This window comes from Coturnix japonica, chromosome 8 (genome assembly GCF_054131305.1).
Source record: "Coturnix japonica strain WE chromosome 8, WE-NBRP24, whole genome shotgun sequence".
Taxonomy (NCBI): Eukaryota; Metazoa; Chordata; class Aves; order Galliformes; family Phasianidae; genus Coturnix; species Coturnix japonica.
Genome location: NC_140670.1, coordinates 33,193,203 through 33,205,694, shown reverse-complemented (window position 1 = coordinate 33,205,694; position 12,492 = coordinate 33,193,203). Strand labels below are relative to the sequence as shown.

Here is a 12,492-nt window from a genome sequence, read left to right as displayed (position 1 = left end):
AACCCTATAACCCTATAACCCTATAACCTATAACCCTATAACCCTATAACCCTATAACCCTATAACCCTATAACCCTATAACCCTATAACCCTATAACCATAACCCTATAACCCTATAACCCTATAACCCTATAACCCTATAACCCTATAACCCTATAACCCTATAACCCTATAACCCTATAACCCTATAACCCTATAACCCTATAACCCTATAACCCTATAACCCTATAACCCATATAACCCTATAACCCTAAACCCTATAACCCTATAACCCTATAACCCTATAACCCATAAACCCTATAACCCTATAACCCTATAACCCTATAACCCTATAACCCTATAACCCTATAACCCTATAACCCTATAACCCTATAACCCTATAACCCTATAACCCTATAACCCTAACCCTATAACCCTATAACCCTATAACCCTATAACCCTATAACCCTATAACCCTATAACCCTATAACCCTATAACCCTATAACCCTATAACCCTATAACCCTATAACCCTATAACCCTATAACCCTATAACCCTATAACCCTATAACCCTATAACCCTATACCCTATAACCCTATAACCCTATAACCCTATAACCCTATAACCCTATAACCCTATAACCCTATAACCCTATAACCCTATAACCCTATAACCCTATAACCCTATAACCCTATAACCCTATAACCCTATAACCCTATAACCCTATAACCCTATAACCTTACCCTATAACCCTATAACCCTATAACCCTATAACCCTATAACCCTATAACCCTATAACCCTATAACCCTATAACCCTATAACCCTATAACCCTATAACCCTATAACCCTATAACCCTATAACCCTATAACCCTATAACCCTATAACCCTATAACCCTATAACCCTATAACCCTATAACCCTATAACCCTATAACCCTATAACCCTATAACCCTATAACCCTATAACCCTATAACCCTATAACCCTATAACCCTATAACCCTATAACCCTATAACCCTATAACCCTATAACCCTATAACCCTATAACCCTATAACCCTATAACCCTATAACCCTATAACCCTATAACCCTATAACCCTATAACCCTATAACCCTATAACCCTATAACCCTATAACCCTATAACCCTATAACCCTATAACCCTATAACCCTATAACCCTATAACCCTATAACCCTATAACCCTATAACCCTATAACCCTATAACCCTATAACCCTATAACCCTATAACCCTATAACCCTATAACCCTATAACCCTATAACCCTATAACCCTATAACCCTATAACCCTATAACCCTATAACCCTATAACCCTATAACCCTATAACCCTATAACCCTATAACCCTATAACCCTATAACCCTATAACCCTATAACCCTATAACCCTATAACCCTATAACCCTATAACCCTATAACCCTATAACCCTATAACCCTATAACCCTATAACCCTATAACCCTATAACCCTATAACCCTATAACCCTATAACCCTATAACCCTATAACCCTATAACCCTATAACCCTATAACCCTATAACCCTATAACCCTATAACCCTATAACCCTATAACCCTATAACCCTATAACCCTATAACCCTATAACCCTATAACCCTATAACCCTATAACCCTATAACCCTATAACCCTATAACCCTATAACCCTATAACCCTATAACCCTATAACCCTATAACCCTATAACCCTATAACCCTATAACCCTATAACCCTATAACCCTATAACCCTATAACCCTATAACCCTATAACCCTATAACCCTATAACCCTATAACCCTATAACCCTATAACCCTATAACCCTATAACCCTATAACCCTATAACCCTATAACCCTATAACCCTATAACCCTATAACCCTATAACCCTATAACCCTATAACCCTATAACCCTATAACCCTATAACCCTATAACCCTATAACCCTATAACCCTATAACCCTATAACCCTATAACCCTATAACCCTATAACCCTATAACCCTATAACCCTATAACCCTATAACCCTATAACCCTATAACCCTATAACCCTATAACCCTATAACCCTATAACCCTATAACCCTATAACCCTATAACCCTATAACCCTATAACCCTATAACCCTATAACCCTATAACCCTATAACCCTATAACCCAACTCACTCACAACAACTTCTTCTTACAACCAAAGTTAAGCAGCAACTTGACCAACTACACTTATAACTCCACATCTCCACTTACTGGTCCAGCTACTCTTACAATCAACACTCAGCACAAAACTGAGCTACTCTGCCAACCAATTTCAAACACAACGAGCCCAACTACAACAAGGCAACCAGCTCCACCAACTAAGTTCACCAACAACTTGCACATCTACACTCACAAACTAAGTTCATCACCAACTGCACTGACCACGTGACCAACTACACACACAATCTGACTTACTGCAGCTACAACCAAACTCAGAATCAACCTGAACGACTACAACAACTACATACACTGAACTAACAGCCCTTCTAGTGCTACCATCCCTTACTTACCTGTCACACCTACCTTAGATTCTGCTCCATCACCTGCAGATGACAATTAATGACACACCACATCGCTTAATTGTTTCTTTATTGCAGCTCCATTAACACAATACACAACTCATACAAACAGAATACAGCAACAACACCATATTTACAAGCACAAAGTGGATACAGCAGTTCAATACACATCACAACATCCAGATATACAGTACAAATAGCACAAGATACAAGTCACAAGATCCCAGTATTGAGTACAAACATCAGCACAGTCAATACAGAGCACAACACAGTTTACAGGCACAGCATTGATACATTGAGAACATGGCACAGCACAGTGTTCAACCATCACATCAACACATAGAGCACATTGCACAATACATTTTACATGTACAACATCCATATACACAGCAAATTGTCCATCCCAGGTTACAGGCACAGCATCAACATGTTGAGTACAGGGCACGGCACAGTTGACAGACGCAGCATCCAAATATACAGTACATTGCATGGCACAAGGTACAATTACAGCATCAGCACATTACATACACAGCAAGGCAAAATTGAAATCAATAACACAAACATGAATGGACTCAGTATTAAAGCCAATTTGATTAACAATAATTGACTGCAAAGCTAAAGCCAATGTGGCACATTCAAAATAACAGCACAGCGCTGAAACCAGCGTAACTCAAAATGGCCGCAAATGGGCGCAAGTCAAAGAGTGGCCGGGAAGCAACTCAGCTCCCTCAGGCCTTAAATGTTGGTTACGGGGCTGGGTTAGCCCGGATAGAAAAAAAATGGGCTAGCCCAGCCCCGTAAGCTTGGATAAATAAAGCCAATTTGGCTAAAATAATTTGATTTCAAAAATATAGCCAATTAATTTGAGTTAATTTGAGTTAATTTGAGTTAATTTGAGTTAATTTGAGTTAATTTGAGTTAATTTGAAGCCAAATTTAATGCCAATTTAGTTTATATTAATTGAATGCAAAACTTAAGCCAATTTGGATTAGAAATTTAGATTCCAAAACAAAATCCAATTTGGTTGACAATGATTGAATAGAAAGCTGAAGCCAATCTGGGTTAAAATTAATTGACTCCAGAACAAAAGCTAATTTGGTTGACAAAAAATAATTGAACATGCTGAAATCAGCGTAAATCTTATAACGGCCGCAAATGGGCACAAGTCAAAGAGTGGCCGCAAATGGGCACGAGTCAAAGAGTGGCCGGGAAGCAACTCGGCTCCCTCAGGCCATAGATATTGGTTACGGGGCTGGGTTAGCCCGGATAGAAAAAAAATGGGCTAGCCCAGCCCCGTAAGCTTGGATAAATAAAGCCAATTTGGCTAAAATAATTTGATTTCAAAAATATAGCCAATTAATTTGAGTTAATTTGAGTTAATTTGAGTTAATTTGAGTTAATTTGAGTTAATTTGAGTTAATTTGAGTTAATTTGAGTTAATTTGAGTTAATTTGAGTTAATTTGAGTTAATTTGAGTTAATTTGAGTTAATTTGAGTTAATTTGAAGCCAAATTTAATGCCAATTTAGTTTATATTAATTGAATGCAAAACTTAAGCCAATTTGGATTAGAAATTTAGATTCCAAAACAAAATCCAATTTGGTTGACAATGATTGAATAGAAAGCTGAAGCCAATCTGGGTTGAAATTAATTGACTCCAGAACAAAAGCTAATTTGGTTGACAAAAAATAATTGAACATGCTGAAATCAGCGTAAATCTTATAACGGCCGCAAATGGGCACAAGTCAAAGAGTGGCCGGGAAGCAACTCGGCTCCCTCAGGCTGTGGGCGTTGGTTACGGGGCTGGGAAAGCCCTAATAGAAAAAAAAATGGGCTACCCAGCCCCGTAAGCAAGGATAAATAAAGCCAATTTGGCTGATATTAATTGAAATCAAACCTTAAACCAATTTGGTTAAGGTTAAATAATAGCAAAGTTAAAGCCAATTAGTTTAAGATTAAATGATTGCAAAGCTAAAGCCAATTCAATGAAGGTAGATAGATTGCAAAGCTACAGCCAATTAGATTAAACTTAAATGGTTGTAAAGCTACAACCAATTTAAGTAACATTAAATGATTGCAAAACTAAAGCCAATTTGATTAACAATGACTGATTGAAAGCTAAAGCCAATTTTGTTAAAATAATTAATTAAAAAGCTATAACCAGTTTGATTAAGATTATTTAACAACATATCAAAAACCAATTTAGTTGCAGTTAAATGATTACAAAACAAAACCCAATCTGGGTGAACTTAATAGATTACTAAGCTAAAACCAATTTGTTTAACTGTGATGTCAAATCTAAAACCAATTTGGGTAAGGTTAACTGAACGCAAACCTTAAACCAAATTGGTTAACAGAACTTAACTCAAAAGCTAATTCCAATTAAATGGAGGTTAATTGACTAACATGTAGCTGATGTGCTGTTGTGATGGATAGTCAGCCCCCCAAAGCTTTATTGAACACCTGCATGGCAGCATGCAGCGCTGCATCAAAGGGGAACATCCATCAGCCAGGGAATATAAGGGCCCTAAGGAAGAAAAAGAGATAGTTAGATCAATGGGCTGAAGCCAGTGGGACATGAAAATGTAAAATAGTGGGCAAGGCCCCAAAATTTGCTACAATAAACACCAAAATGGAGCTAAAAGTACAAAAGAAGAACACAGAGAATGCCAAAATGAACAGCAAGGCCCAAAAGAGCAGCACAAAAAACATCAAAACAGAACATAATACAACACAAAACACTGCAGAGAACAGGAATAGGGACATAAAGGCACAACAAAATGATGCAGGAAACTGCAAAATGGAAGAAAGCACCCAAGAGAATATCAAAAATATTGGGCAAGGCCCTACAAAAGGATGCAGGGAACACTGAAAAGGAGGGCAAAGCCCAAGAGAACAAGAAAAGGAATGGCAAAATGCACTGCAAAGCCCAAAAGAATGATGCAATGGATGCCTAAATGGACTGCAAAGTCCAAAAGAATGATGCAATGGATGCCTAAATGGACTGCAAAGTCCAAAAGAAGGATGCAATGGATGCCTAAATGGATGGCAAAGTCCAAAAGAATGATGCAGTGGATGCCTAAATGGACATCAAAGTCCAAAAGAATGATGCAATGGATGCCTAAATGGACGGCAAAGTCCAAAAGAATGATGCAAGATACACCAAAATGGAGGGCAAAGCTGAAGAGAACAATGCAAGGAATGCCAAAATGGAGGGCAAGGCCCAAAAGAATGCCTCAAAGAATGTCAAAATGGAGGGCAAGAAAAACACCGCAAGAAACAGCTGAGCAACAGCAAAGACCAAACACAAAGACAGCACAGTAGGACAAGCACAGACAGCCCATAGGACACCACGGAGTGCAAAAATGAAGTCAAAAACACTAACCTCACATCTCAGTACATAACAAGTAAAAACCAATTGCTATGTGCTGCCCTTACCTGCTGGGCTGAGAGTTACCATCAGCAAAGCTGGGTCCAAGCAATGCAGGTTTCTGTTCCTCGCTGCTCTCATCAGGAGCCGCACATCTCTGTGCTCTGCTGGAACCTGTTGGATACAACACAGCAATGAAGGCACTGGGCTAGAATTAATGCTATTAGGGATATAATTAATGTTATTATGGATATAATTAATGCTATTTTTAAGTCTAGATTTGCAGTAAGTTTAACAACTGTATCCCACACTACGATCATAATTAAAGTGACTTTCACATAAAGCAATGAGGATCACTTTTATGACTGCATTTATCATAACAGACGCCTTTAGTATTGGGTAAATATGAGGTAAATTTCAGTTCCATTAACAAATACAGGTTACAGTCATTATTACTACAACCCGCATTAAGCCGGGGGAGCAGATCAAGATTAACACAAACAAAACCTCCCAGCAAATCCCAAAGACAAGCAGAACAACCACAGAAAGACACTGCAAGAGAAAAGCAAAGCAAGCAGCCAAGGGTAAGACAAGGACAAAAGCAATAAGGAAAGCCAAGGGAAAGCCAAAGCAAAAGCAACAGCAAACAGACCATTATAGGGAACACTAAGAACAAAGGCCAAAGGGAAAACAGCATGGAGAGCCAAGAGAACAACAAAGGGAACAAGGAAACAGAGGGCAAGGCCCAAAAGAATGCTGCACGGAACTGCAAAATAGAGCAAGGCCATAAAGAACACTGCAGGGAACTTCAAGATGGAGAACAAGGCCCAAAAGGGCACATACAACATCAAGATGTAGGGCAAGGCCTAAAAGAATGCTGCATGGAACTGCAAAACAGAGGGCAAGGCCCAAAACAGCACTGATGAAACATCAAGATGGAGGGCAAGGGCCAAAAAAGATCACGTAAAACATCAAGATGGAGGGCAAGGCCAAAAAAGACCATGTAAAACATCAAGATGGATGGCAAGGGCCAAAAAAGACCATGTAAAACTTCAAGATGGATGGCAAGGCCAAAGAGAACATCACGCAGAACATCAAGATGAAGACAAGGCCCAAAAGAACACTGCAAGGAACATCAAGATGGAGGGCAAAGCTGAAGAGAAAACTGCAGCAAACACCAAGATGGATGGCTAGGCCCAAAAGGGCACTACAAGAAACATCAAGATGGAGGGCAAGGCCCAAAAGGGCACTACAAGAAACATCAAGATGGGGGGCAAGGCCCAATAGAACATTGCAAAGATGATCAAGCTGGAGGGCAAGGCAGCAGAGGAAACTGCTTGGAACTCCAACATGGAATGAAAGGCTGAAGGGAATGAAGCACCAAAATGAACAACAAGGCCCAAAGAATGAACAGAACATAAAGTGAGAACAAAGGAAACACTGCAGGAAATGCTGGAGAAACAGCAGAGAACAGAGGAAAAGAGAATGCAGAAGGATGAGAGCTGATATTATCATTATAATAATGGAACATTACCTTCAATCTCAGTATGGAACAGGTAAAAACCAATTGTGTGTGCTGCCCTTACCTGCTGGGCTGACAGTTACCATCAGCAAAGCTGGTTCTGGAGCATTCCAGGCAATGCAGGTTTCTGTTCCTCGCTGCTCTCATCGGTAGGATAGAATCCATGCTATTAGGGATAGAATAAATACTATTAGAAATAGAAATAATGCTATTTCTAAGGTTAAAGGTGCAATTACTTTAAAAGTGGTATTTTACACTATGATTAGAATTAATAGAATTAAAAACAAATGGTTCTACTTACAGATACTCTACAGACAACTGCAGTTATAACTAAATTTCCCATTAAGGCCACAAAGTTCCTGCAATTATCCCATAAAGTTCCCTTAAGGTAAAGATTACCATGAATGCTGCCTCCCAGCAAACCCCATAGAGCCAAAGGCAAAGGCAGCAGAACAAGCACAGAAAGCCCCAACAAAAGAGAAGCAAAGCAAACACCAACAGTAAGGCAAGGGCAACAGCAAGAGAACAGCCAAGGGAAAGCACAAGGGAAAGCAACAGCAAGGAGAGTGGTATGAAACACCAAGAACAGAGGGCAAAGGGAAGGCGGAGTAGGAGGCCAAATGGAAACAACAAAAGAACACTGCAGGAACAACAAAATGGAGAGCACAGCCCAAGAGAACATGGCAGGGAACAGCAAGATGGAGAACAAGGCCCAAAAGGGCACATACAACATCAAGATGTAGGGCAAGGCCTAAAAGAACGCTGCATGGAACTGCAAAACAGAGGGCAAGGCCCAAAACAGCACTGATGAAACATCAAGATGGAGGGCAAGGGCCAAAAAAGACCATGTAAAACATCAAGATGGATAGCAAGGCCAAAGAGAACATCACGCAGAACATCAAGATGAGGACAAGGCCCAAAAGAACACTGCAAGGAACATCAAGATGGAGGGCAAGGCTGAAGAGAAAACTGCAGCAAACACCAAGATGGAGGGCAACGCCCAAAAGGGCACTACAAGAAACATTGAGATGGGGGGCAAGGCCCAAAAGGGCACTACAAGAAACATCAAGATGGGGGGCAAGGCCCAAAACAGCACTACAAGAAACATCAAGATGGGGGGCAAGGCCCAAAAGGGCACTACAAGAAACATCAAGATGGGGGGCAAGGCCCAAAAGAACATTGCAAAGATGATCAAGCTGGAGGGCAAGGCAGCAGAGGAAACTGCTTGGAACTCCAACATGGAATGAAAGGCTGAAGGGAATGAAGCACCAAAATGAACAACAAGGCCCATAGAATGAATAGAACAGCAAAATGAGAACAAAGGAAACACTGCAGGAAATGCTGGAGAAACAGCAGAGAACAGAGGAAAAGAGAATGCAGAAGGATGAGAGCTGATATTATCATTATAATAATGGAACGTTACCTTCAATCTCAGTATGGAACAGGTAAAAACCAATTGTGTGTGCTGCCCTTACCTGCTGGGCTGACAGTTACCATCAGCAAAGCTGGTTCTGGAGCATTCCAGGCAATGCAGGTTTCTGTTCCTCGCTGCTCTCAGCAGTAGGATAGAATCCATGCTATTAGGGATATAATAAATACTATTAGAAATAGAAATAATGCTATTTCTAAGGTTAAAGGTGCAGTTACTTTAAAATGGTATTTTGCACTATGATTAGAATGAAGGTTACTTAAAAACAAAGGGTTAGATTTACAGATACTCTACAGAAAACTGCAATTATCACTAAATTTCCCATTATGGCCACAAAGTTCCTGCAGTTATCCCATAAAGTTCCCTTAAGGTCAAGATTACCATGAATGCTGCCTCCCAGCAAACCCCATAGAGCCAAAGGCAGCAGAACAAGCACAGAAAGCTCCAACAAAAGAGAAGCAAAGCAAACACCAACAGTAAGGCAAGGGCAACAGCAAGAGAACAGCCAAGGGAAAGCACAAGGGAAAGCAACAGCAAGGAGAGTGGTATGAAACACCAAGAACAGAGGGCAAAGGGAAGGCGGAGTAGGAGGCCAAATGGAAACAACAAAAGAACACTGCAGGAACAACAAAATGGAGAGCACAGCCCAAGAGAACATGGCAGGGAACAGCAAGATGGAGAACAAGGCCCAAAAGGGCACTGCAGTAAACATCAATATACGGGGCAAGGCCCAAAAGGGCACCACAAGGAAAATGAATATGAGGGGCAAGGCCCAAAAAGGCACAACTGAGAAGATTAAAACAGCACAAAGCCCAAAAGGGCACTGCAGGGAGCATTAAGATGGGGGACAAGACCCAAAAGGGCACTGCAGGGAACAACAAAATGTAAGGCAAAGCCAAGAAGTGCACTACAGGGAACATAAAGATGGGGATAAAGCCCAAAAGGGCACTGCAATACAGATCAAGATGGAAGACAAGGCCCAAGACACCACCATAGGAGGATATGTTGGAAGGCATGGCCCAGGAGAACACTGCAATGGAATGCAAGGCACCATAGAAAGCTGCAAAGCACTCCAGTATAAGAGGAAAAGCCCAAAAGAACACAGGAGGTAGCACCAAAAGAGACAAGGTTGAATAGAATGCGGAAAAGAACACCAAAAGTGAGAGCAAAGAGAACACTGCAGGAAAAGCTGGGCAATGACAGAGTGCAGAGGCAAAGAGAATGCAGAAGGATGAGAACAAAAAACCTATAGGGCACCCTGCAGTGCAGAAATGAGCTCTGGAACACTAACCTTAGGTCTCAGTATGGAACAGGTAATAACTGGTGTGTGTGTGCTGCCCTTATCTGCTGGGCTGAGAGTTACCATCAGCAAAGCTGGGTCCAAGCTATGCAGGTTTCTGTTCCTCACTGCTCCCATCAAGAGCCGCACATCTCTGTGCTCTGCTGGAACCTGTTGGACACAACACAGCAATGAAGGCACTGCCCACATCTGCAGGGCAGCTCATAGACACAGCACTCACCTTGGGTTTGGTAGGGAGGGATGGAGGAACCAATGGGGCCCCATGAGACCCCCTGGAACCAACGGGGCCCCATGAGACCCCACTGGAACCAACGGGGCCCCATGAGACCCCATAGGACCTTATAAGGTCAACAACCCAGAGCAAGACCAACTAAGAACCTAAAATCACACAGTCTATGGGTCCAGATGAGATGTGAGCAGAAACACGGCCAACATGGCGCTCCTTTGTAGGAAGGTAGAAGGAATGAGCCCAGGAACCGCTGAGCCGTCGGTCCCACTGCTGTGCTGGGAATGACCACAAAGCAGATCCTCATAGAAGGACCCAGGGCTCATGGAAGGCATGAGGTGATGATGGAGATCCTCATAGAAGGACCCGGGGCTCATGGAAGGCAGGAGGTGATGATGGAGATCCTCATAGAAGGACCCAGGGCTCACGGAAGGCAGGAGGTGATGATGGAGATCCTTGTAGAAGGACCCAGGGCTCATTGAAGGCAGGAGGTGAAGATGGAGATCCTCATAGAAGGACCCAGGGCTCACGGAAGGCAGGAGGTGAAGATGGAGAACCAACACAGCTTCACCAAGGGCAAATCCCCATTGACCAACCTCGTAGACTACTATGATGGCACTGATACATCAGTAGATGAAGGAAGAGCTGCTGATATCATCTACTTAGACTTCAACAAGGCCTCTGATGCAGGACCCCACAGTGTCCTCATGTCCAAGTGATGAAGACACCAACTGGACGGGAAGATGATGAGATGGATGAAGAACTGGCTGTAGAACCGAGTCCAGAGAGCACCAGCCAATGGCTCCGTGTCCAGATGGAGATAATGATGAACATCCCATAGCATCCAACATTGGGGCTGATACTCTGCAATATATGAACATAAAATCAAATGATGATCAGCAATGAGGACAAGAATGACCATCCCCTTTCAACCCTCCTGCTATGGGGACATTACCCAACCACCACACCAGGGTCCCACAGCCTCAAACACCTCTAGGGACGGAGCATCCCAAAGTGACCCATTCCACCCCCAAACCCTGCAATAAAGAAGGGATTGCTCACACCATTGTGAAGGCTGAGCCCACCATCCAAAGGAAGCAGGCTCTAGATACGGCTCCTTCTCATACCCACCCATAAGTGCTGCTAGGAGCAATCAAAAGGAGAAGACATCAGTCCAGTAATAAAGAAGAAATTCCTTACCCCATTGCAAAGCCAAAGGCTCATCATTAACCCCAAAGGAAAGGATCTCCAAGCAGAGTCGCATCCCATATGGTATCCAGACCTTGAAAGCAGCAGGAAGGAGAATCCACTACATCCAATGCTCCCATAGGAGCACTGAGCTGGAACTGATGCTGCCCCCTGCCCTTCCCAGCCCTTAAATACCAATCAAGGAGGGGAGGAGCCAGGCTCCAACCAATCACAATCCACCCCTCAACGGCCCCACACGGGGTTGGCCCCTCCCCTCAGCAGGTGCCCAATCAGGATGTTACATAACAGCACCAATCAAGAACAAAGCCAAAAATAAAGCAATAACAGGTTAATAATTATATCTACCTGTTCCTAAAGGGGAGGGTTATGGATAGAGAAGAAACAACAGCACAGTATATGGACACGGGGGTGCAGATCTCAGTGTCGCAATGGGGTGACACTGTGGGCACTGCTCTGGGATTAATGATGGGGGGACGTTGGGAAGATGGGGGGGTTATGGGGGGGGACATTGGAATGATGGGGGGTGATGGGGGCGATGATATCATTATATAACCAGGGTGCTATAATACAAATGCTTAGTCATGGTTAGAAGCTATGATGGGGCGGAGACACAGCAGTACAGCCCAAGTGCAGGCAATGCATCCGATTGGCTGAAGGGCTGGCTCCGCCCCCTCCTGGTGCTCATATAAGGGCTGGCACCAGGAGACAGCAGGTATTTGCTGGAGCTCCTTGCTGAGGTCACATCTACCCACATGAAGAAGCTCTTCTGCTCTGTTCTTGCCTTGGACCAAGAGCTGCTGGATGGAGCTCCAGGACTTGGCTTCTCCACCATCACATTGCTCGGCCTAGAACAGCACTACAGGAGGTGAGTTCTGGCTCTGATACTGGAATAATGCTGAGCTGATGGGGGGG

At 42.7% G+C, this 12,492-nt stretch overlaps 1 long non-coding RNA gene across 1 annotated transcript; it reads right to left on the bottom strand.

Moving 5' to 3' along the window:
• Positions 1-2,578: 2,578 nt before the first annotated feature.
• Positions 2,579-11,563, bottom strand: LOC146760035 (uncharacterized). The gene is made up of 4 exons (XR_014948814.1): positions 10,137-11,563; positions 8,892-8,993; positions 7,481-7,582; positions 2,579-6,068 (listed from the first exon to the last, which is right to left on the bottom strand). It is a non-coding gene; the product is annotated as an uncharacterized LOC146760035 (long non-coding RNA).
• Between the last annotated feature and the right edge of the window lie 929 nt (positions 11,564-12,492).